Below are 27,562 nucleotides of genomic sequence, written 5' to 3'. Positions count from 1 at the left end.
CAATTGAGATTGTGGATAGTGCTCTGGTAAGCCAAGACTCTTAAAAGTATTGTATGAGTACCTCCAGTGTAGTACAAGAGTGCCTATAGATGTCAAGAAATGGGATGGAGGACAAAATGATGAGCTGGCGGGGGGGGGCAGGACAACTGAACCGACAGCAAAAAAATTGATGATATTGCAGAGTAATATTCTCAGGGACATTAGCAGCCCCATTTTCATAGGAACACAGGAAGTTGTCTGAGTCAGGCATTTGTCCATGTTAGTTCAGAATTGTGTACACTGACTTGCCATGACTCTCTGAGGTTTCAAGAAGGGATCTCCTTCAGCCTTACCTGCAGATGCTGGAGACCTTCTGCAGGTAAAGCAGATGATTGGCCACTGAGCCACAGCTCTTCTCCCAAGTGTGCACCAGGTGAGTTACATCCCAGATCCTGTCAGGGACTGGGAAGAAGAGGAATGGTGGAGACCGCCTCCCCAGCCTGACCCTTCCAGAGAAGAAGACGGCAGTTCAGAATTACAGCTGGGGTTTGAGGAGGTCACAGCTCAGAGGAAGATGAGGGGGAAAGATGGGAAATAATGGGGGAGAGGAGGAAGCAGCAGCGGTGGAGCAAGCCGATCAGCCGACTGGGGCGGCGCGCGTGCCCTGCTCCCAGGGGCAGGGCGGGGTGAGCCGGGGCAGGACGCTCCATGGGGCCTCCAATGAGTCTACCTGCCTCCTCCCACTCAGCCACCCTACAGCTAGGGGGGAGGCAGCGGGCGGACCGTTTGGGCAGCGCAGGGCCTACGCGTACCCAAGCCACTGCATCTCTCCCAGGAGATATGTGTGGCTCGGGCGCGCTGCAAGCCCCGCGGTGAGTGCCGCCCGCCATTTTGTCACCTCCCTCAATGGTGACACCTGAGGAGGACTACCCCCACCGAACCCCTTTCTTCGCTCCTGGGAACAGCTGGCTGACACGGTATCCCTAGAAAGCATTCCAGACCCACCATTCCCCAGAACCCGGTGAGCCTTAAAAGTAGGAGAGCAAAGAACTTGGAGACAGATGGCCCTAAGTGACAGCCGTAAAGGGAGCGGGGTGCTGTTGACAAATGAGGAAGAAAGGGGTGGAAATTTACTGGGGACAATGCCATTATTCCAAGAGGCTGCATTCTCAAGCCACTATTGAATAAATAGCAGATGGTAAGGACTTTTCCTTGTCTTATCCATTCCTGGCAACCTGTCGTGGGGGTTGGTTCCTCTGCCGCCTGACAGATCCGACAGAATCAGTCAGAAAGAGATGGCGCTATGTTATTCTTCCAATACTGACATTTTAACAATTGTATCAACAGATCCTTCCAAGTAATTTATTAATATCCTAATGGGCTCCTTTGGGATATTATATCCCGTAATCTGTTCAACGGAATACAATACTAATTGCACAAAGCTTTTAATTGCACCACACCTCCAAAATGTGCACTTATAAATCTGCATGAGGTCTTTCACATCTCCAGCAATTAAGCTGAGATCAGCTGCAGTTTCTACAGCTCTTGCACCTTCAAGCAGCTGTGGGGCAAGCGGAAAGCAGAAATTCGACCGCTTGAGCAGAAATTCAACTGGTTAAGCCTTTCTTTGGTGTATAAATGGAGTTATGAGAAATGCTTCAGCTGTTGACATTCTGTTTGCCACACCTTTTACTGTTTGCATGTGATCAGGTTTCTTACCCCCTATACAGAAATACAGAGAGGTTCCTCTTCCTGGCTTTACAGACCCTCCAAGTGTTTCTGTTTTCCAGGGACAGTCCCTGATTTAGAGAAGCCATCCCAGTTTCTGATTTGATCCTGGAATGTCCCGCTTTCCCTTAGGATGTCCCTATTTTTATTGGAGAAATGTTGAAGGGTATGTTTAATATATTATTATGTTTTTATTTATGTTGGAACCTGCACAGAGTGGCTGGGGCAATCCAGTCAGATGTGTGGGGTATAAATAGTAAAATTATCATTATGGAATGGGACGTCCCTATTTTCATCAGAGAAATGTTGGAGGGTATGGCTTTATTCTGACCAAGGAAGTCCAAACATGTGCGAGAAGTCAGCAGGCATGGTTGTTGTTGTTGTCAATATTATTATTATTATTATTTATTGAATTCGTTAGTTACTTTACCTTGCCCAGGGCACCCCAAAGCAACTTACAGCCAAACCGACAGACACACCCCCATAGATACAGTAAAACCGCCCCCCCGGGGGCGGGGCTAAAAAAACATTTAGAACATCCCGTCCACTTCTAAAAGGTCACAAAAGTCAAAGGCCTGGGAGAAAAGGAAAGTTGTCTTCATTTTTAGTTACTGTATATTTTTGTATTGCAGTTGAGTGGGCACATATGGAATAAGGTGGTTCCTTTAAGGATAATAATAATAATAATAATAATAATAATAATAATAATAATACCCTGTTGGGCGGCTCCCAAAAAGAGATTAAAAATACATTAAAACACCAGTCATTTAAAACTTCCCTAAAGAGGGCTGTCTTCAGATGTCTTCTAAAAGTCAGATAGTTGTTTATTTCTTTGACATCTGATGGGAGGGTGTTCCACAGGGCGGGCGCCACTACCAAGAAGGCCCTCTGCCTGGTTCCCTGTAACCTCACTTCTCGTGGGGAGGGAACCTCCAGAAGGCCCTTGGAGCTGGACTTCAGTGGCCAGGCTGAACAATAGGGGTGGAGACGCTCCTTCAGGTATGCTGGGCCAAGGCCATTTAGGGCCAGCACCAACACTTTGAATTGTGCTCAGATGGTACCCGACCTGTTGAGGTTTTCATATACTAATGGTAACACCTTACATTTGTCTTGGTGATACACTCCTTTCAGCAACCATGCGGCAGCATACTGCACTGATTTCATGCAGAATCCATTGCAGCAATCCAGTCTTGAAGTGATGGTGATTATTTTAATATGGCATCTATCCATATACATTCATAAACATGCGTTTATGGGGCCCAGAAAATTATGCTGACCCCCCTGATTGTGATGCACAAAAGTGAGCCAAAATTTTATAGCAGCCCAATCTTTTGTCACCTTCTCAGGATCACAGAAATAGGTGAAGCCCTCAAGAAAGGACAGTGCTGAATTCTGTGAACTATAAACTATTCACACTTGGATTACTGCATATTATATGACTCTCTCCCCAAATCTCTGACTGCTTTCTATTTTATTCCCTTCTTTCCCCCACAGCAAGATCCATCCCCCAAACCCTGGGGGAATAAAATAAGAAAATTATTCCGAGCTTATAGCTGAATTGTGGTTTCCCCTAGCAACAGGCACCGCGAGTCCTTTTAAAACTTTATCTCCCTGCAATCAGCTAACATTCTGAGGATTTCTTTCAGGATCTTATCTCAGCTGATGTCTTTTTAAATATATCTATATTTGTCTCTCGGAAGGAGCTGTGTTGTTGTTGTTGTTGTTGTCGTTGTCACGCCAGAGGAAAACATATCTGAATGAGTTTCAGGAGATATTTAAACACAGGTTTTTGTCTGCACAATGACAGTTGTATTTTCATATTAAATGTTTCCCTTGTGGAATGAAAGGATACTTTTTTCCCCTAAGGCTTGTATATGTGTTTGTGTGTGCATGTACTACTGAACGCAAGAGTGGAAATCATTTCAATCAAAACGGAGATAACCATGACTGTGGTTGGGGTTTTGTCACAGAGGCTGGGTGGTAATTGGCAGCAAGATTCATAACTTGGTAAATGACCCTTTTTGGTCAAGTGTCCATGTTGTATCACTGCATGAAAACATTCTTAAACCAGTCACTGTGGCATCCATGCAGATCAAGCGCATTTTGCCACAAGGCTTCAATCCTTCTTTTTTGGAACATGACATTTAACAGAGCTGTTTTGGACCCAAGGCATGAGCTGAATCGAGCCAACCATCGCTCAGAACGACTTGGAACAGATCAGGCTGCTTCCCAAAGATACGAATGTCATCTTGCGGTGGTGCCTGCCCCTTGTGTTTTAAGATAATATATGGGTTGGAGCCAACTCTGTGTGCTCGGAGAGGGGCGGGGAAGCAATATAAGTCCAAATGCAACATAGGGACGCAGGTGGCACTGTGGTCTATACCGCTGAGCCTCTTGGGCTTGCTGATTGAAAGGTCAGTGGTTCGAATCCCCGCAATGGAGTGAGCTCCTGTTGCTCTGTCCCAGCTCCTGCCAACCTAGCACGCCAGTGCAAGTAGATAAATAGGTACTGCTGTGGTAAAAGGTAAATGGTGTTTCCATGCGCACTGGCACTCGTCACAGTATCCTGTTGCACCAGAAGTGGTTTAGTCATGCTGGCCACATGACCCCAAAAGTTGTCTGTGGACAAACGCCAGCTCCCTTGGCCTGAAAGTGAGATGAGCACCGCAACCCCATGATGAGCCTTTGACTGGACTGAACCATCCAGGGGTCCTTTACCTTTACCTTTTTAAACGTAACATACTTAACATTAAGGCTTGGCACAAAAGAGAAATAAAACAAAAGCATAAGAAGAAAACAGAATGAAAACCAAATGATTACCATTTCTTGGTAAGGCTATTGGAAAGATGCAGGGAGAGATTCTAACTAGTCTACCACTTTTCTAAGTGTCCTGTGTTGGGAAGAACTAATTTGCAAAATAGTTCCAAGTCAGTACCAACAGATTTGATTTTGCTATGTAAGAGTTGAAACCATCGGGACTTATAAGAGCCCTTAAGTAAATTAGAGAGCAGACTCGAAGGTTGGCAATGAAAACGACAAGGCAACCAGTATTTTATAGTGCTAGCCCACACCCACTATTCCATTGTGTGTATACCTAGTTCTGCATGCATCGTCTCATACTTGATTGAACTTGGGAGCCCCAGGATACGTCTCAAGAAACTTGAGTGTGTCTTATCTAAATCACTATTATATGCTTGTATCCAGATTGGGATCCCCAAAAGTAGCTGGGACTACACTTTAGCTTGAAAAATCCAAATAGCAGAACAGTGAAGAAGCACATCAAACAAAATGTTTTCATTAACTTCCTTCCCAAGAAGCACTCTGATTGGTGACCCCCAGTAAAATAATTCCTTCTGCAACAGGATTGATGATGATGATGATTTTACAGTCATACCTCGGTTTACGAGGTCCAGTACCGAGGGCCTTCTGGTGGTTCCCTCGTTGCGAGAAGCCAAGTTGCAGGGAACCAGGCAGAGGGCCTTCTTGGTGGTGGTGCCCGCCCTGTGGAATGCCCTCCCATCAGGTGTCAAAGAGAAAAACAGCTACCAGATTTTTAGAAGACATCTGAAGGCAGCCCTGTTTAGGGAGGCTTTTAATGTTTAATAGATTATTTTATTTCATTTTTTCTGTTGCGGTTTGAGACCGATCAGTTTGCAACTGCCGCGGATGAATAGAACCTCTTAAACTATGAGGCCCCTGTGCAATGCAGTTCTCATACAACTTTTGGCTTTAAGCATCATTGCAGATGTCCTCAACTTGTCTCTCACCATATGGGTGCATAGAAGAAGTGACTCACCAGATAGAGCAGCTTAAAGTGCTATCTCTTCCCACAACATGGCTATATGCTCCTTACTGGTCCTCATTCTAGGAATGAAAAAGCATATGGACCATTGCTCAATGGCAGAGCACAATTCTTGCATGCTGGAGGTTCCAGGTATATTCTCTGGCATCTCCATACATGGCTAGGAAAGACTCCCTATGCTGTGTTAAGTATAATGGTTTAATTCAAAGAGAAATTAAAAATGTCTATGCATTAATGAAGGTTTAAAATGGAAAATGGCTAAATGTGTATTGCTAACACTCGAGGCTTTCCACAAGAGTTTTTCTAGAGGACTCTGAGCTTCTTGCTGAGTTAACTAGCTGATTGTTGTTCTCTGGTAGCTAACATGTGAGTGTTGTAACCTTAGATCATGTGACAGGTATTGGGTTGCAAATCTCTATTTTGAAAGGGCGCTGCCTTAGAGTCTTCTTTCTCCCAACTCAATGGAGTGAAGATGCCAATGGGGTCGTCTCTCTGAATGCCACAGACATTCAGTACAAGTTATGACTGTCCTGAAGGGAGAGCCAACAGCTGGAGGTTGGAAAGCAGGCTGGGGAAAGAGAGAGAGACCCTTGCTTATATTTGGATTGCTTCTTTCATATTTCGTAAGATGCTGTGCCTGCGCTGGACAGAACAAGATATTGTATGGATATTTTTGATGCTTTGATTCTGTTTTAAAGAATGTTCTGCTAGCAAAGGTTTAAAAAATATTTCTATGGGCCTGGGCAATGTTCCAGTTCCAAAGGCATCAATTTTTATGCTTCCAGTCACATCAAACTGTGGCAGTATTGAATACCCGCATCCTCTAAAACCCTGAAGAGCATTTGCCAGGTCATGGAGACAATGCTGACCAAGATAAACTAATACAGTAATATTACTCGGCATATGGCCGCTTCCTCTCTACAAGACAGCAATAGGTAAAGCAAGTAGTGACTGTACCTGATTTGTCTACTATGATTTGGAGCATGGGCGTACCCAGCGAGGGGCAGGGGGGCAGCTGCCCCCCCAGAAGCAAAATAAATAAATAAATTACCGTATTTTACAGACCATAACCCGCACTTTTCCCCTCCGAAAACTGAAGGGGAAAAGTCGCTGTGGGTTATGGAAATCGGCCTGTTTCCGCCCCCACTGCGGCTGCAGCCAGCGACAGGAACGTGGGAGGGGGGAGGAGCAGCCTGAGCTGGGGGGAGGGGGCAGACGGGAGCTCCATCCTTCCTTCCATCCTTCCTTCTCCCCTCTTCCTTCCTTCCTTTTTTTTCTCTCCCTCCCTCCCTTCTCTCTCTCTCACCCCTTCCTTCCTTCCTTCCTTCCTTCCTTCCTTCCTTCTCTCTCTTCCCTCCCTCCCTCCTTCCTTCCCTCTCTCTTCCCCTCTCTTGCCCCCCCCCTCAGTTTTGATCCTGGGTATGCCCCTGATTTGGAGAGATACCATAGCTGCCAAGTTTTCCCTTTTCTCGCGAGGAAGCCTATTCAGCATAAGGGAATTTCCCTTAAAAAAAGGGAGAACTTGGCAGCTATGAGAGATACTATGGGATAGCATTTTTAAAGAAGACATTCCCAGGTACATTTGGGGTTGGGCCTTTTAAAAAAAAAATATCCCTCACAACATTGTGACTTTAAGAGCCATTTTGGTGAATGCCACCTGTATTAGTCAATTATTCCAGGCACAAGTAGCTACATTCAAATATTTATGTTTCCAGCTCCCCCCCTCTCCTTATTTCCTCATACCAGCCTTGTAAACAAGTCACACAAATATTCATAATTAGGCAGTAATGTAAGTGGGATAGCAGATGTCGAATCTGAATATTTCTGGGCTAGCAAACGCATAACACAGTTTTAAGGAGCCGAGTACAAAAAAGGCAAAGGGAAGGGGGGAGGACATCCTTTCTGCAGACAGTGCCGTAAATTTGCTGTCAAATCAAATATATTTTACAAGCAGCACGTGGCATCATGAAATTGTTAAATAAGCAACTCCAAGATGTTTTTGCTGTTTAGACAGGGCATAATTAACTTGGCGGCATTTTAAAGCCAGACATGAAGAGCGTGAGACCATTCAATATATTGTTGGACTCTAGGTCCCATCAGTCCCAGTCAGCATAGCCACTGGAAGTTGCAGTACAACAACATCTAAAGGGCCACTGGTTCCCCAATCCTGTTTTAAAAGTGCCTGGTTTCGAAAACCAGTATTTCTTACGTAGAGCTAGGGTTGCCAGACTCAATAGAGGACAGGACTTCTGTGCCTTTATACCTATTTTTTTTTCCTTGCCACCGACACTAGGTATATATGTGTAGCTGATTATTAAATTAGTATACTTGCATACTGCCCTTCCATTGAAAATCTCCCAGGACATCTCATGTAATTAAAATCATGAAATAGCAGCTACAATACTGCAAAGCCTTCACAAGGGCTTGGTGCCTGGATCTGGGATAGTTCTGGCCCCAGATCATCCTTGATTAGATCTGGGCTGTTCCAAAGTACTGAATCTACTTCGAATTGGATTGGGGGGGGGCACATGCACAGCCCTAGTAAAAATCTAAATGTGGAGACTGTTGAAAATCCCACAGTCATCTTATTTGTCCAAAATTCTATTGTTTCCCAAGTGGATGTTTCCCATAAAGACACTGTCTTTTGTGAATAAGTGATCCGTCCTCATATTTTTGGCACTAATCAGATGCATATGACATTCCCAGCTGTACTACATTTGGACACTCACCGTAAAATACTGTATTGGCCCAAACATAAGCCGCACCTGAATATAATGGTTGGAAATTGGGGGGAAAGTGTGGCTTATATTTGGGCCAATACGGTACATCAAAAATACTGTATTTAACTGTCAATGCATTACCAACATGATTAACACATACCATATTGGCCTGAATACAAGTCTCACTTTCCCCCCAAATTCCAACCATGAAAAGTTAAAGTGCAGCTTAAATTCACGACCTTGCAGTATGCAGTTAGGAGCACAGCAAACAGCATCCGCCCTGTGTCTAGTCCCCCATTCTCTCTCCTAAGGCCAGGAAGGGAGAGAGCAAGGAAGGTGAAAGGCCGTCTGCAACGTAGCGCGGCTCCCCGCCCCCCCGCCCAGAATGCAGTTAGGAATAGAGCGGCTTATATTCAGGTATTTTTATATATATTTTTACACACACACACACACACCCATTTTAAAAGTTTGGGTTATATTCAGGTGGGGCTTATATTCGGGTCAATACGGTATTATTTGAGTGGGGACACACACACACTGAAGTGCAGCCTGAGAAACCAGCAATACGAAACCAGCATCCAATATATCACCCATGGACTGAGAGTAGCAATTTGCATCTGCAGCAGGTAGAACCTCCTATAGAATGAATTAACCATGATAGCTTTATTTCATGAGTTTTTTCACTGCACTAATACATAGTTCACCCACATCGATCGAGTCTCATTGAAATCCTAGTGGGAGGAAAATCCCAATACCTGTTAGTCAGAAAAGACTTGGCTGCCAAGAACTTTGACTATCGCCAGTGCTTCGGGTGCCAAGTTCTTGTTTCACTTAAGCAGATAAGTCTAATTCGGAATCTGATTTGAAAAGATGCTTTCTAAAGGGGTACCTGGGCCAAAGCAATTTTAGTCTTTGTGGGCTCTGATCATTACTTTGAATTTCACCTGACAGTTAATTGGCAAGCGGCGGTGACTGCACTCAAAGGCAAAGCAGCTGGATACAGCTGTTGCCAAGCAGCTATCTTGCTCAGTTCCACACATGGGACTGGGGGGGGGTGTCGCATAACTCCATGCCCTGCAATATTTCTCCAATGCAAATAGGGACTTCCTATTCCAGAATTAAGATGGCCAGAAGAAATATCAACAACCTCAGATATGCAGATGGCACAACCTTGATGGCAGAAAGTGAGGAGGAATTAAAGAACCTCTTAATGAGGGCGAAAGAGGAGAGCGCAAAATATGGTCTGCAGCTCAACATCAAAAAAAAACCAAGATCATGGCCACTGGTCCCGTCACCTCCTGGCAAATAGAAGGGGAAGAAATGGAGGCAGTGAGAGATTTTACTTTCTTGGGTTGCATGATCACTGCAGATGGAGACAGCAGTCACGAAATTAAAAGACGCCTGCTTCTTGGGAGAAAAGCAATGACAAACCTAGACAGCATCTTAAAAAGCAGAGACACCACCTTGCCGAAAAAGGTCCGTATAGTTAAAGGTATGGTTTTCCCAGTAGTGATGCATAGAAGTGAGAGCTGGACCATCAAGAATTGATGCTTTTGAATTATGGTGCTGGAGGAGACTCTTGAGAGTCTCATGGACTGCAAGAAGATCAAACTTATCAATTCTGAAGGAAATCAGCCCTGAGTGCTCACTGGAAGGACATATCGTCAAGCTGAGGTTCCAATACCGTGTTTCCCCTTTTTTAAGACACCGTCTTATAACTTTTTTTCCTCAAAAAAACACACGGTGTCTTATTTTCAGGGGATGTCTTATTTTTATTATATTTTTATGGTACCTATGGTTCCGGGCAGTGGGGCGGCAGGCCTCCTTGGCTGGGCCAGGAAGAGGTGATGCCTTTGTCTTGGTTTTTTAAATCTTTCTCCCATCCCCCCCCCCGCCAACTGCTCCAAAGTTCCTGCTGCTTTATTGGGGGGGGGGTGTTTTGCGAAATAAATGCATAAAGATGAGCAGGGCTGAGGGATCCCGCCCGGCCTTAGACAGGCCACCCGCGCGCCTTCCACCCACCGCATGAGGCCGGCCGAGGGGGAAGGCCTCCGGGGAATGCGGGGCCCGGGCAAGGCAGCACCGAGAGCCCCCACGGCCGCCAGGAGACGTGACGCGCGCGCAGCCATCACCCTCGTCGCTGCGTCCATTTCATGCCTCTTGCTCAAAGCTAGGCGCGGCGTTCACTGTGCTTGGAAGGAGCCGCGTGCCCATGGCTCGTGCAGCAAGGGCCCTCCCGACTCCTTCCCAGGTGCCCCTTTCCCCTCCTCCTTGCCGGTTCCGGGTGGTGGGGTGGCAGGCAGGAAGAGGCCAGGCCGCTGGCTCGGCGCTCCGCCCAGTGCTGCTGGGCGCTCTGAGGGCTCAGCGCTGCGGACCGCTCTGCTCTGCAGCCGCCGGTTCCGGGCGCTGGGGCGGCAGGCCTCCTCGCCGTGCGGTCCGGCGGCGCAGAAGGGGCCAGCAGCGCTCCCGCTCCCGCCTGTCGCCCCGGTGGCGCAGAAGGGGCCGGCGGCGCTCCTGCCGCCTGTCACCCTGGTGGCGCGGAAGGGCCGCAGGCCTCCCGCCTCCCGCCCTGCTTTCTCCCTCCTTGGCTCCTCCTTCCCTTTCAGGCGCACCGACCCAGACACTAGAAATCCACTCACACAAGCCGCCCGCAAAAATGAGCTGAGCCAGGCGGAGAGCGGAGCAGCGCCTTGCCTCGGACTGCACCCGCCTCCGCCTCCTGGCGCCGTTAACGCCGCCACTGCCACGGTTGCCGCTGCCATTTTCCTGACGGGAAGGGGTCTGTGGGAACCAGGGCAAACCAACACGCAAGTGTCGAGCTCTTTTGCCCGGCTCTGCCCTTTACTTCCCGCTGCTGTGGCTTGGGGCGCTCCGTGCTGTGTTGCTGGGCGCTTTGTCGGTCCCGCTGCTGGGGCGCTCGGCGGTCTCATTCTAAGCGGCGCTGCTGCAGCAGCAGCAGTAGCCAGTTCCGGGCACCAACCCAGCAGCCCTCCTTTTCCTGCCACGGCCGGCATGCTGGGTTCCGCTGTCTCGGGGTATGGCTTATTTTCGGGGTATGGCTTAATTCCGCAAAAGTGTAAAAATCCTGCTACGTCTTATAAAATGACTACGTCTTAAAATAGGGGAAACACGGTACTTTGGCCACCTCATGAGAAGAGAAGACTCCCTGGAAAAGACCCTGATGCTGGGAAAGATTGAGGGCACTAGGAGAAGGGGACGACAGAGGACCAGATGGTTGGACAGTGTTCTCGAAGCTACGAACATGAGTTTGACCAAACTGCGGGAGGCAGCGGAAGACAGGAGTGCCTGGCGTGCTATCATCCATGGGGTCATGAAGAGTCGGACACGACTAAACAACAAAATAATAATAATAATAATAATAATAATAATAATAATAATAATAATAATGTTATTATTTATACCCTGCCCACCTTTCTGGGTTGTCCCAGTCACTCTGGGCAGCTTCCAACATATATAATAACATAACAAAACATTTTTTTAAACTTCCCTATTTTCACTGGAGAAAAGTTGGAAGATATGCAGAAGACAATGTGGTTAATGAGAACCTCTTCTCCCTCTCATCACCAGACATTCATGGGAGATCAACAAGCAGGCAGGAGGACTCTTGCTACTTATTTGGCTCTCCAGGCTGTTTGAAGATGTCGCTCAGAATCAGATCAGTCACTCTTCTTCTCGGCAGGGGTCCCTGTGCCAAAAGTCTCCCTCCCTTTTCCTGCCCTCCTTTTCTTTCCTTTTTTTTTCTTTTTGCAAAAGTCCTTCCTTTCCTGCTTCCCACTTCTTTTCTCACAAAGTGGTTCCGAGATTGTCACACAAGCCTCTTAATTCCCCCTGCCTCACCTCGAACACACTTCTTCCAACTTCACTCTAGTTCTGTTTGTCTCCCCCGGCACACATCTCAGTTCCCCAAAACCCTGTCAACGATTTCTTATTTATCTGCCTCCCCACTGAATGCTGACAAACTCTACAGTGTGCCGACTTCCCATTTCGCAGACTAGATATACCTGTGGGAATAACATATCCTCTTTTAGGAAACAGACAGAGTAATTACTAGCACAGCAGAGTTCAGGTCATATTACATTTTATTACACACAAACACACCCCACAGCCATTTACTTGGGACTGTTCTATAAATACGCTCCTTGCATTCAGTCACTGCCTGATTATTTGCACAGACTAATAAAAGGCAATTCAGCTTGACATGTAATTAATGTGATAAAAAAGAAATAATTTCCGTACCGAATATAGCAAACATTGAGTGCCGTCTAATGACACCTGACAGGTTTTGAAGTTGACTGATGCTTCTAGAAAGAGTTGGCAAAATCATAGACTCTGAATCTTAGGGGGGGTAGTAAGAGGAGGAGTATTGGCTAATGGCAAGTCATGGACATGGAGGAATTAAGCTATTGAAACCTATTGCCTTGTTTTGCGTGGAAGGCAGTTTTATGAAACTGGGCTGCCATCCTCTGGAAAAAAGAATTGAGATGGTTTGTTTTTGTTTTTGTTTTCCCCTGTGGATGAGGGTTTTATACATATTATCAGTGGAAACATGGTTCACATCTTGTAGAATCATAGAATTGTTGGAAGGGACCCCGAGGGTCTTCTAGTCCAACCCCATGCAATGCAAGAATCTCAACTAAATCATGCATCTCCTAGGAGTAAATGGAAGAGGATCAAAATTCTTAATTTTCGAGATATAAAGTACAGACTTACATATCTATTGGTCCAAGTGACATGTGGGAGATCAAACACATTCATAGCATGAATCTCAAATTAATGAGTGACCTTTGCAGGAAGAAGTCAAATTTACATGTTTATTTAAGGTTGGTGCAAAACACTATTCCACTGTTTCCCTGCTCTTTAATAGCTGACAGCATATCCTCCAACATTTCTCCAATGAAAATAGGGATGCTCTGTTCCATAATAATAATAATAATAATAATAATAATAATAATAATAATAATAATTACCCACCCATCTGCTTGGGCTGCCCCAGTCACTCTGGGCAGCTTCCAACATATATAAAAACATTCAACGTTAAAAAACCTCCCTATGTAGGGCCGCCTTCAGATGTCTTCTAAAGGTTGCATAGTAACTTATCTCCTTGGCTCGGGGGTTGCATAATTCCACACCCTCTAACATTGCTCCAATGGGAATAGGGGAGTCTTAAAGAAAAATGGGACATTCCAGGATCAAATAAGAAACTGGGACCGTTTCTGTAAACCTGTCCCTGGAAAAGACACTTGGAGGGTCTGCCCTAAACACGTTTCATTGTGAGGATTTCATTTGGGAACACAAAGGATTCGATCTCAAAACGGAAGGGTGGTTTGCATGGTCATTTGGGAGGCAGGCGAGAAGGCCAACTAATTCCAACTAGCAGAGAATTTGGCCTCCGTGGATGCAGAGAGAACAGAGAGTAGAGAATACTGACAGCAATTTTGAGGATGTGCGCATAATGGGATTTGAGAGATTACATACACATAATTTGTTTCATCCCGAGCAGTAATTTTATGTGGCTCCATTAAACACGGCAGTGACATTTTAAGCTTCAAGAGGCATGCAACATGGGCCAAAGGATTTACATTATCACTCTCTAAAGCACCACTGGAGATGGAATTGAAGGCCACTGATGTTAAAGATCTAACACCCCCCCCCAATACACACACTGATTTTTTTTTTAGCAGTTTGCATCTTTTGCAACATGCTGTAATTCCCAGGGTCCCCTCACTGCAGCCCCACAGATTGGCAGCAGTTCTCCAGGATTTCCAAATGTGAGTCTCTCCCAGCCCTACCTGGAGATGCCAGGGATTGTACCTTCTGCATATCAAGCAAAAAATTAGAGTTATAGAGTTATAGAGGTAGGAGGGATCCCCAAGGGTCATCAAGTCCAACCCTCTGCAATGCAGGAATCTCAAATAAAGTAATAATAATAATAATAATAATAATAATAATAATAATAATAATAATAATTTATATCCCGCCCATCTGGGAGGCCTCCAACAAAATATTAAAATACAATAGTCCATCAAACATTAAAAGCTTCCCTCAGGAGAGTCTTTGCAACAGTTTGGCACCATTTTTGAGTGAATTGGATAATGTCAGATTTTTGGTGAAATTCTGACCCGCCGGTCAGGGATTTTTTTAAAAAAAATGTTTTTCCGCAGGTTAAGTTGACGAGGCCTGATTTTTCTGCCTATGATAAAAACACTTCTATTTCCACCGCCAAACGTATCAGGGGAGTCGTTGCAACAGTTTGGCACCATTTTCGAGTGAATTGGATAAGGTACGATTTTTGGTGAAATTCTGACCCGCCGGTCAGGGATTTTTTTTTTTTAAAAAAAATGTTTTTCCGCAGGTTAAGTTGTCGAGGCCTGATTTTATTGCCTATGATAAAAAAAACCCTTCTGTATTCATGGCCAAACATATCAGGGGTGTCTTTGCCACAGTTTGGCACCATTTTTGAGTGAATTGGATAACGTCAGATTTTTGGTGAAATTCTGACTGGCAGGTCAGGGATTTTTTTTTAAAAAAAATGTTTTTCCGCAGGTTAAGTTGTCGAGGCCTGATTTTATTGCCTATGATAAACCCCCTTCTGTATCCACCGCCAAACGTATCAGGGGAGCCTTTGCCACAGTTTGGCACCATTTTTGAGTGAATTGGATAACGTCAGATTTTTGGTGAAATTCTGACCAGCCGGTCAGGGATTTTTTTTAAAAAAATGTTTCTCCGCAGGTTAAGTTGTCAAGGCCTGATTTTATTGCCTATGATAAAACCCCTTCTGTATCAGGGCCGGCTTTACATAGACCCCCGGTGGCGCAGTGCACCACGGCGGGGGGCTGGTAAGCTGGGTGCCGACCTGGCAACCAATTGCGCCCTGCGAGGGCGGGGCGGGCGGCAGAGCAATCTCCGCCCCTCAGCACCAGGGCACGCGATCTGCTCAAGACGGTCCTGTTCTGTATCCACGGCCAAACTTATCAGGGGAGTCTTTGCAACAGTTTGGCACCATTTTTGAGTGAACTGGATAACGTCAGATTTTTGTGAAATTATGACCCGCCGGTCAGGGATTTTTAAAAAAATATTATATATATATATATATATCCACAGGTTAAGTTGTCGAGGCCTGATGTTTCTTCCTATGATAAAAACCCTTATGTATCTACTGCCAAACGTATCAGGGGAGCCTTTGCCACAGTCTTTGCAACAGTTTGGCAACATTTTTAAGTGAATTGGATAACGTCAGATTTTTGGAGAAATTCTGACCGGCGGGTCAGGGATTTTTTCAAAAAAATGTTTTTCCGCAGCTTAAGTTGTCGAGGCCTGATTTTATTGCCTATGATAAGAACCCTTCTGTTTCTCTTTTCGACATCTGGTGAGAGAGCGTTCCACAGGGTGGAACTTGGCTTCTCGTAAGGAGAGAACCACCAGAAGGCCCTCAGCACTGGACCTCAGTGTCCGGGCAGAATGATGGTGGTGAAGAAGCTCCTTCAGGTACTGGGTTGATGCCATTTAGGGCTTTAAAAGTCAGCACTTTTAAATTGTGCTCAGAACACTTTGAATTGTGCTCAGAAACATACTGGGAGCCAATGGAGGTCTTTCAAGACCGGTGTTATGTGGTCTCGGTGGCCGCTCCCAGTCACCAGTCTAGCTGACACATTCCGGATTAGTTGTATTTCCCGGGTCACCTTCAAAGGTAGCCCCACATAGACCACATTGCATTAGTCCAAGTGGGAGATAACTAGAGCACGCACCAGTCTGCAAGACAGTCTGCGGGCAGGTAGGGTCTCAGCCTGCATACCAGATGGAGCTGGTAGACAGCTGCCCAGGACACAGAATTGACCTGCGCCTCCATGGACAGCTGTGAGTCCAAAATGACTCCCAGGCTGCGCACCTGGTCCTTCAGGGGCACAGTTACCCCATTCAGGACCAGGGAGTCCTCCACACCTGCCCACCTCCTGTCCTCCCAATACAGTCTGTCTTGTCAGGATTCAGCCTCAATATGTTAGCTGCCATCTATCCTCCAACCGCCTCCAAACATAACCTCAAACCTCTGCTTGAAAACCTCCCAGGAAGGAGAGTCCACAACCTCCTGAGGGTGACTTTCCCCCTGTCGAACAGTTCTTCCTGTCAGGAAGTTTTTTCCTGATGTTTAGTCAGAATCTCCTTTCTTGTAAATTGGTTCAAGACCTATCCTCCAGAGCAGGAGAAAACAAGCTTGCTCCCTCTTCCATTTGACAGCCCTTCAGAAGATGGTTATCGTATCTCCTCTCAGACTCCTCTTTTTCTATTCCCGAAATGCATCAATATGTGATGCAATTGGAATTTTTGCTTCCCCTCCCCCTGGTGATCACAATTCCCAAATAGGTTATGCTACCAACTCACTCTCTCTCTCTCTCTCTCTCTCTCTCTCTCTCTCTCTCTCTCTGCGTGCGCATGTCCACAGCTCCTTAGTTTTTATCAGTCCTCAGCAGTTGTTTCAGCTCCTATGTATAGCTTTTGATAAGCATCTTTCCCTTTAAGAAGTGATGCTACCTGGATTGGCTCACCCAACCCTTGACAGAATTGAAATATCATCACTGATGGTAAGATGGTTGGTGGAGAAATACGGAGAAGTTTGGTTGTTTATGCCTTTCAAAGAAATGCCACAGTAGCAGAGTCAACAGGCTAAAAGACAAACGACCAAGGCAAACACATAATTTAGGGAACAAGTGAGACTCGATTCACAGATCTCAGAATACAGCAGTGAGCTGTGCATGAGTATACACTCATAAAACAAAGGGCTGCCATGTTTAGCTTTTGTTAAGTATCATTGATTTAACTTACACAGAAATGAAAATTGCATGTTGAATATGGGAAATGGCTAAATGTATATTGCTAACATAACAGGAGTTTTTCTAAGGACTCTGAGCTCTTACTGAGTTAATGATTAACTAATTGATTGTTGTTCTCTGGTATCTAACATATGAGTGTTGTAACCTTAGATCATGGGTAGGCAAACTAAGGCCTGGGAGACAGAGCCGGCCCAATTGCCTTCTAAATCCATCCCACAGACGGTCCAGGAATCAGCATGTTTTTACATGAGTAGAATGTGTCCTGAAATATACTCAGAGTCAAAAGTGATTTTCATGCTCTTTATTCAGCTTGTAGTAGCAATAGAGGAAGAAGAGAAGAAGGGCTCTTTCCCCAAAACGTCTGCTTATATACATTATTTACACAATGGGCCTTGCATGATTGGCTACTTCAGGACTGCACCTGTGGGCCAATCAGGTTGCGGATTGACTTCTTCCAGCAGCCTGATTGGCTGCTCCTGCAGGCCAATCAGGTTGCTGATTCACTTCCACCTGGAGCTGGATTGGGTGACACCTGCGGACCAATCAGATTGCTGCATTCTGGATCCTATTGCTCTAGGATTCAGCTCAGTACATAACATGTCCTTTTATTTAAAATACATCTCTGGGTTACTTCTGGGGCATAGGAATTCGTTCTTTTAACTTTTTAAAAAAATATAATCTGGCCCCCCACAAGGTCTGAGGGACAGTGGACCAGCCCCCTGCTGAAAAAAGTTGTCTGACTCCTGCCATAGATCATGTGAGAGGTATTGGGTTGCAAATCTCCATTTTGAAAGGGAGCCGCCTTTGAGCCTTTGTTTCCTAAATTCAATGGAGTGAGGATGTAAATGAAGTTGTTATCCTGAAGGGACAGTAAACAGCCTAAGGCCAACGAAGGCAGGAATATAGGCTATGGAGCAAGACATTTGCTTATAGGTCTGCTTGGATAATTTCATATTTTCTAAGATGTTGAGTCTGTGCTGGACAGCACAATACATTGTATGGATATTTTTGGATGTATCATTTGAAGTTTCTGTTTTATTTTAAAGAGTTCTGTTAGTAAAATTTCAATAATATTTTCATGGGTCTGGACAATGCTTCATTTCCAAAATTAGACAGTTTCCATGCACCTAGTTCCTTCAAACTGCACAATATTAATATCTGCAACAGCTTTAACCTCACTGATCACCTGTTGGGGTGGGGCTAAGCTAAAAGGTAGATTAAACCACTGCTATCCATTTGGTCTTCTTCGTCTTCCCTTTAGAGACCACTCGTAGCCAAGTAAGATTGTCTTCCATTTTTGGGTGGGTTTTTGGAAGACGCCTGTGCATGAATTTGTTTTATGAGTGGAGTTCAGTGCACGCTGATCAATGCACAGTCTCCACAGTAACTTTATTCTGATGGCAAGAGTATCATGACAACCGGTAGTTACTTATCTGAGCTGCAGCCTTCATCCACCGTCACAACCATTGTAACATACTGCTTGTTATCTTCCACCTGTTTTGCCACTAAGGACTTCTTGGATCATTCTTTGTCTAGCTCCTCCCCCTTGACCTTACTACCTTGGGTGAACCTGCCGGGAATACGAGACTCCCGGTGGCTTTGTTTACAAGGAACATAGGATCGTGCAAGCCCACTCACCACGACAAGTTGATGATCCAGAGAGTGAGCTGCATATGTACAGCAAATCTAGCAGAAAATACAGTGTTTTGTATCTTAGCAAACCTGTGGTCAGGTGAAAGCTAATTCGGGGATAATATAAAAGACAAAAACAGCCTGCAAACAGTTTGGGTATTATCCTTCTATGTGCTTGCCTGGCCCAGGGGTCTCCTTCCTCCTTCCTGGTGGGTCCTTGGGCCTTTGCTTGGTTCCAGAGCATGGAGATACTAGACATTTTTCCATGCTCTGACTCCAGTGGTGGCTGGCAACCACTGGAACTGGTAAGGCAAAAGACAGAGAGGCCAACAGGATGTGGAGTTGAGAACAATGACAGGCAGAACAACTAATCTAGTTTGTCTGCAGGAGGAAACTGACAACTAGCACCACACACTGGACGTAAGTAAGAAGGCGGGCAGTGGGGTCTAGCTGAGTGCAGGATTGTCCCCTCTGGCACCACTCATGTTCTTTTAGGACTCCACAGGGAGGAAAATGTTAGAATTAATTGGTTCTGTCTGTCATTGGTTATGGCTCCACCTGCTGTTTGGCTCCCTACTTTTCACCCCTCCAGTCCCATGGCCGGAAATAGCAGACCGGAAGTAGCGCTGCCGCCATTTTGGAACTGGGCGGAGCATGCTCAGAAGTGACTTTTGATGCTGCTTTGCCCCAGTTCCAAAATGGCCACCGCGCCAGAAGTCGCACTGCAGCCATTTTGGAACTGGGCAGAGCAGCATCAAAAGTCGCTTCTGAGCATGCTCCGCCCAGTTCCAAAATGGCCACCACGCCAGAATAAACCGGGGAAAAACAAAAAAATTCCATTTTTTCAGCTAGGAACAGCTGGAAAAACGGGAATTTCCCGGGGAAAATGGGAGACTTGGCAGCTATGCCCATGGCACATCAGCCACTACCGGTCTGAGGGAAGATTGTGGTGGCTGCCACATTCCCTCTGATTAGACCAGTCTTCACAGTCTGACATAGAACCCAAGGAAAAAACACCCATTTTCACAGAGCCCCCAGGAAGATGGGAGACAGCATGGACAGTTTCTTAGGACTCAGCTTTACAGCTGCAAATAAAACATTTTAAGTGTGCTTTAAGGGCAATATGCAATGTGACATTAGATGGCAATGGTGAGCCTTATGGGAAATACAATGTATTTTTGAAAACACTTTTAAAAAATGGTTTTTATGTGTGTGTAGATTCCACCCTAGTCTTCATACACCCACATGCTCCAGATTGAGAATGTGTGTGTGTGTGTGCGTGTGCGCGTGCGCACGCGCACATACACGCTAGTGAAGGTGCTTTGCCCAAAAGAAACACAGTTACTTTTCGTTTTAATTCACACCAGAAATCGTCAAAAATATATTTCTTCATGGTGTCCAACTTTTTGTCATTCTTTTGGTGTGCTCTTCCAAAACACATAAGACAACGAAGCGTTACAAAAATTCCACTTTCAATTTATTTCTTGCTGTTTTCAACATATGCTGACTTGGTGAGGCAATTAAAAGCTCCACAGTCATAGAAGGGATATTTATCTTATCATGGGGTGCTTACTAAATTATTCCCAGGACTAGCCAAAGTTAAAAGAAAGAGCTTGTCTTCGTATTACTTTTGCCACACTTCTTACAGCCCATGGCACCCAGACCCAAGTGGACTGCTTTAAAGTCTGGGCTGGATCTGCACAGGTAAGCATCACAAAGGAGAATGTTGAAGTGGTAGAATGGACTGTACCATGGCTGAATATCAGTAGGGCATGCCAGCCAGGACTGACCCACCCATGAGGTGGACTGCTTTGGCAACAGGCAGAACCTTCCCATTTCCCCTCAGGCCACAAAATGGGATCGGCCATCATCCCTGATGCCAACTTTGAATGTTCCCCTATGTAAAAAAAATCTTCTGAAAGCAGTGAAGTATTCATACATGAGATTCCCCCCCCCCCAACAATCTGAAGTGGTACAGTCCATTCCACTACTGCAGGTATAAGACAAACCGTTTGTGGAAGGGTTATAGCTGTTTTGCATGCAACATCTGTTTTGCATGCAGAAGGTCACAGGTTCAATCCTCGGCGTCTTCAGGTTAGGACTGGGAACGTCCCCCGAGTATGAAATCCTAGAGATAGCTGCTGCCAGTCAGGGTAGACAGTACTGAGTTAAATTAACCAATGGGCTGACTTGGTATAAGGAATTTTTCTGCGTTGAAGCCTCATTGATTCCAGTGATTGATTTACAGGACAATGCACATACACACTAGAATTCATTGGTAGCCTGCAACAAAGAAAAATGTGACTGAACATGGCAGCAAGTTATAAAACAATTTCATCAAAGAAAAAGATACCAAAAATAGTATTGGCCAGTAGAATCAGTGTTATTTGCTAGGGACAGCTCAAGCAAACAAATGATTTTTCAGTAAATGTTAGAAGCATCCAACAGTCACTGCCACCTGAATCACACAGAGGAAGGTGATCAAGAGGGTAGGAGCCACCACGGAGAAGGCCCTGCTTTGTGTTGCCATTAGATGGCATTCCACAGGACATGTTGCCATCTGATCATCCCAGGGATCCACTGAAGTTTAAAGTGGAAAAGATTGCCCCTTTACTGGTCAAAGTACCAGGAAGGTCAACTCAATTTTATGTTAAAAATTTGCTGGGAAAGAAAATCTCATGGGAGTCACCAGTAGTGGTCAATTTTTTTCCCCATGGCAGTGAAAATAAGGTGGCAATTAATCAAGAATTATCATTTAGGGGGACTATTTTTTCCATTTGTTATTGTGTATATGTGTGTGCGCGCATGCATGCATGATCAATGACTTTTTATTTTATTTTATTGCAATATAAATACATCAGCACAAAACAGTGCATTAAAAATAATCGCAAATAAAACAGCGAGAGAAATAAAAGAAAATATGAAAATGAAAGAAACAAGAAAGGAAAAAGAAAAAGAAGTAAAGAAAGTTAAGAGAAAAGATAAAAAGAAGTAGAAGATAGAGGAATGAAGAAGGGGGGAAACCCCTCAAAAACCAATAACACCTTTTTAACATAAATAATAGCTAATAGGCTTCCAGCAAACTCACAGCACTTCCTTTCGACCTTAATATACCTATCTGTATTTCATTATTATTCTTATCATAATGTATATGAATATATATGTATACATTTTCCTTTCCATTCACGAGATCACTCTAGACACAACCAGATATTTATCCTTGAACCTTGTTGTCAGGGGGACTCCTTACAGGGACCCACCCTCAGTCATCCTGACCAGCACTTCGCCCAGTGACAGCACTAGCAGTGGGTCAGGAGGAGGGAATGTGGAATGGAGCGGGGTGGAGAGAGGGCTCTCAGACGCGTCAGAGCCAAGGCACCGACCCAGCTGGTCAGAGAGGGAAGGACAGCGCAGCGAGGTGCCAGAGCCTCTGCAACACTCCAGCCAGAGGACGGGAGAAGGAACACAGACCTTTCCAGCGCCCGAATTGAGGTGTGCACCCACACGCAGGGCTAGGGGGAGGCGCTTTGGGGTGCCCAGGCTTTTATGCTGGTCCAAGACGCGAAGGAAGCCCTTGCTGGGTTCTGAATCGGACTAGGCAGTCATGTTTTTTGATATCTCCGCACTGTAAATAATATGCACAATAAAACTCTGAAAGACAGAGCGGACTGGAGCGTCTTTACTCGAGAGTAGCCACAACAATCCCCTGACACTTGTCTTTCAAAATATTCATTCAAACAGTCCCATTCCTTCTTGACTATATTTTTGACATTGATTTCTCACATGCCACAGCCTCTCTCCGCCCCTGGGTCAGGCTTGACCTGGGGTTGGAGCTGCAGTTGGTGGCACTGGGCTGTTGCATGAGGAAGCTTGAGCACACTTTACTTAGCAGTGTATACTACACAACAGAAGAGGCTTGAGGCTGTAGATACATACTAAGCTACGCATTTATTTAACCTAAATCAGGACATGTCGTCTCTCCTTGTCGTCTTCTCAGAGAGAGAGAGCTAAAAACAAAAACTATACAGAGCGGAAGTTCTGCTTAAGCCAGCAATCTGTGCTGGAATGTAAACAGACATGTGACATGCAACAATCCCATGTCTGCAGCAAAGGGTGGAATGGAATCCCAACAGTCTGTAGAAGCTTGATGAGGTCTGAAGCAATGCATGGGTTCCCATTGTCCACGTGGCTCCTGATTCAACAGGACATATCACATGAAAACCTGCCTTTGGACAACTATTGTCCTACTCAGATAGGGGGCCTATTCCACTGAATCCCTAACAAATGGTATCACTCAGTAAGAATATACAGCGCTTAAATACATCAAAGGGATTAGAAGGAGTCTTCTTGTTACCCGGAGCATGCTCAGCCTATTGCTTTAAAATAGCTCTGTGGTACAGATATGAGATACATTATGAGGCCTATTTAATTCAGGCAGGTTGCCAAGAGGCAGCGATGATATTGCTTACAGTTTATTAATACTGAATAAAGGGAAATTATATTCAATTTCTGCATCTGGAGGACATGGTTTACAAAAAGGTTAGACAATTAAAAGGCTGACCAGGTTCCACAGAATGGAGAAGTTGAGAGACACTGACCCAGAGGACCACCATAACAGCATTAAGGGGGGATGTAATTGAAAGGCATCTGATGCAAAATGTTTATTCTCTTGCAAATTGCTGCATCCCATCCCATCTCATGTAAATTAATTTGAGCGATGGCATTTCCCGAGCCAGGCATTCAAGGGCTGCGTACCAAGAAAATACATTTGGAAGAATGACAATTTCTTAAAAGCAAACATTGACACACCAGACCCCAAATTACATCTAGACAGCTCGGCATAGCCAGAGTTCAGGAAAATGGGGGATTCATTTAAGCAACCCAGTTCTCCAGGGCAGCATTACAGGCATGTCTGAAAATAGCTACCTACTGTCTAGACTCCTGATGAATGTGCTGTGTGACCAGAGCATTTGGGATGCACGCTATGCACGCCTGCAAGTACCATTTTGAGACTACCCAGACCATTAAAGTTAGGAGGCTGCTCCAGCTTCCGTTGCATTCCTGCACATAGTTATACACTTAATTTAGGGTCGTAGAATCATAGAATCATATATTCATAGTCCAACCCCCTGCAGGGCAGAAATATGCAGCTGCCCCGAACGGGGATCAAACTTGCAACCTTGGTATTATCAGCAGCGCATGACATGCTCACGTCACATCTGCATGCCGTGAGATGTGCTGCGGTGTTGCACGCACCACATGACATGTTGATGTGTCTCCCACACATTGCCATGGAATTTTGAGAGGGTCCAGCCCCCTACTTGAAAATTTGGGGGTCTCCATGGGTGATGAGGGTGCAGTTCCCTCCCAGGCAGATACTTAGCTGCCAAGTATCCCGTTTTTCGCGGGAAACCCCCAGATTTTAATCCGCTTCCCGCTGTTCTCCCAAATGGAGAAAAATTGCGGAAATCCCCCAGATTTCCTACCTGCCAGGGAGCCTCCATTTTGGGTGCTACTCTTCCCATGTGTGGGCACCGAAAATCGGGCAGAGCGGCACCGGAAGTTGCTTCTATGCATGCCCGGCGGCCATCTTGGTGGTGGCCGCATGGCAGTGTTTCTACGCAACCTCCGGTGCTGCGCCGCTGCTGATCCCGCATTTTTCAGCGTGAGACTTGGCAGGTATGGGCAGATATGCCAAGCTTTGGGGCACAGTGGTCAATCATCCCCTCAGCCCCCCTATACTACGGGGGCCCCCTATACTAGGTTGATCCTGCCCAATGCCATTTCTGCCCCCTACAAACATTCTTTGCCCAACAAAGGAAGGCCATCATTTCGCTGAGGGAAGGCAAGAAAACCCCAAGTGCCAATCAGAACGAGAGGGGGGAGGAATCATTTCTGCCCCTGTCAACCAGCAACCCAAAATTGCACAGGGAAGGCTCTAACCTGAGAATGGGTGGGTAGGAAGCTCTTGAGACAAAATGGCCCTGAGCTCCAGGGGAAGCAGCCCTTTGCAAGGGCTCATGGGAAAGCTTTTTCCCATGAGCCCATCACATAGAGAAGATTCTGGGCAAAATCTTGCCCAGTATTCTGCTTCTATCTATGCCAGGCAAAGGAGTCCCACACTTATTGGGCATGGGACTTATTTCATTTGGCCAAACAGCTCACAAAGCTTAGAGCTAAAACAATAAGCACTCACCCCAGCCAGTCAGGTACTGTATGAAGTTAACTGGAAACTCTTATCACCGAAGTACTGAAGGCCAATCTCTTCAGGTTTTGTGCCCTCAGATTACACAAGGGCTGAAAAACAATTAGGGGTTTTACTCTACTTTTATTTCTCAGGGGGTAAACCTTTGGCTGGATCATACCCAGTATTTCTCCTGCCTACTAAAGGAAGCAATAATGTGAAACAGGCTGTTTCTCTGAAGATACAAGCCCAGTCTTTGGGAACAGAAAGAGTTGTGAGGCCACTAGCCAAGTGCCTGTAGCAGTTATGAAGTTTTTGGAAGGAGACATTAAAAAACAGAAGCCACCACAGCACTCTGAAGTTCCGTTCCAATTCTGTGATGCTCACTCATGTTTTCCTAGTGATTATACTACTGTGGAAGAAGAAATTAAAAGAACAAACAATTTTTTAAAAATCCCCACACCTTTGTCCAAGTAACTACGCATGCCAAATCCTCACTTTTGTTATTGGCTAGGAATGTAAATATTTCCATAATGTACAATTCAGTCAGTGTCTTCCCTATAGAAAACTGGTTGGCCACTGTGAAAAGAGAATACTCGACTAGATGGGACTTGGGCTCAGGAGTGCCAGCTTGGCCCCATGACTGTGGGTGCCTGGGGCCGTAGGTGCCATGAAGCCTGCATGGCCCTGGCACTGAAACTTGTAGGTGCCCAGCCCTTTCATGGAGAATTTTGAGGGTGCTCAGGCAACCAGGGCCCCAGGGAGTGGGCACCTATGCTTGGACCTGATCCACCAGGGATTTTCTTCTATTCTTAATCCCTTTCTCCATCCTAAAAAAGGATACCCCTGAAATTTCTCCCAAGGCAACATCCAAACCAAATTCACCAACCTTGAATTTATCTCAGATAAAGTTAAGATTGGTTCATCTGTTCTTTTTTAAGGATAGAGCCCTGAAACTAGAATGAAGAATGCATGATCACTCTAAAATAAAAATATACCCAATTCAAAGACGCAGCCCAGTGGCAGATACAGAAAAGAAAGTGGAAATTGCTGCAATTTGTGTCTTCATCTTTGGTCAGGAATGGAAATCTGCCAAGTGAACACAATTGGTGTTTATGCACATAATTGTTGTTTTTTAAGTCTGTAAATATTATTAATGACCATTTTTACATTGTTTTGACATTTCCTTTACATGAACGTAATGTAAGTTATGTAAATGGTTCTATAAGTTGTACATAATTTGCATTGCATAGGGGGCAGCTTTTAGTATTTGACGGAATCCGAATTGTAACAGAATGGAAAAGGTGCTATTTGTCAATAAAACAGGCCAGAATAGAAACGTCTGTCTTCTTGCATCCTTAGGGGCAAAACATTTGTTTTGCATGCAGAGAACCATGGGTTCAATTATTGGCATCTCCTTCGCTGTCATCTTAAGAGAACCACAGCCAGCCTGTATAGCAGACAATATTGAGTGAGATGGACCAGTGGTTTGACTCAGTACAAGGCAGCTTCCTGTTTGTGGATGGATAGATAGATACACTAGTAGCCAAAATTGTGGAAACCTTTTTTGGGAAAAGTGTATTTCCGAGGTTTGACATTCAAATGAAGGAAAGCTACTGCATATCAACCTAAGCAAGTTGTGCTTCCTTTTTCTGGCTAGTTGGCTATAACTTTTGATAGAATACAGATAATTGAACAATCTTTGTTGCATTACATTCTTCATTAAATTTTCTTTCCATTGATATATAGGTTTATGTTATTACTCTCAAAAAAGTGGTATTATGGGCCATCAATCCTCAGAAATACACTAGATACTGTGCTTCCCCCCAAAAAAATAAAAATAAAAAATGTTTATGGGTACTCTCATTTTCCTACTCATATTGAAATACTGCCCCTCAATGAGGCCAAACTTAGATTCACAAAATGTTTAGGATTATGCTTCCGCCTGCGTCCCCCCCAGAAAAAAAGCACTGGAGAGAGAGAGAGAGAGAGAGAAAGAGAGAGAGAGAGAGAGAGAGAGAGAGATGATAGATAGATGATAGATAGATGATAGATAGATGATAGATAGATGATAGCTAGCTAGCTAGATAGCTAGATAGATAGCTAGATAGATAGCTGATATGTAGATAGATAGATGATAGATAGATAGATAGATAGATAGATAGATAGATAGATAGATAGATAGATAGATGATAGATAGATAGATAGATAGAGCTTCAAAAGAAAATTCTGCATATGTCTCCTTGAATCCAGCTGTATAACGGCTTAAACATATGTATAGTCACATGTGAAAAACAAAAACAAAAAAATCCTCCACCTCAAATATCTAACAGATGCAAGAGCACATCTTGAAGCAAATGTATTATTTAGGACAACAATATTATTGCAGGTGTATTGCCACAGGTATAGATGGCATAAGCAGATTTTTAAAAGCAGTTGTGAAGGGCTGTTCTAACAGCTCAATATTTATAATTCATTCGTCCCTGGGTGTATCACTGCATCTGTTATGATATGTTTTTCTATGGATGTTTAATAGTTATTTAAAAGCTGAATTTCAAATAAGATGGCAAAGTGAAATAGCAAAGTGAAAACAACCCACGCTGGGTGTTCTAAAAAGACCCAGGGAAAGGGAGATGGTTAATTGGTGGGAAAGGAGGCAGAATAAAAGTTG

This window comes from Zootoca vivipara, chromosome 1 (genome assembly GCF_965207765.1).
Source record: "Zootoca vivipara chromosome 1, rZooViv2.hap1.1, whole genome shotgun sequence".
NCBI lineage: Eukaryota > Metazoa > Chordata > Lepidosauria > Squamata > Lacertidae > Zootoca > Zootoca vivipara.
The sequence above is the reverse complement of the archived record's forward strand: the minus strand, read 5'-3'. Positions refer to the sequence as shown.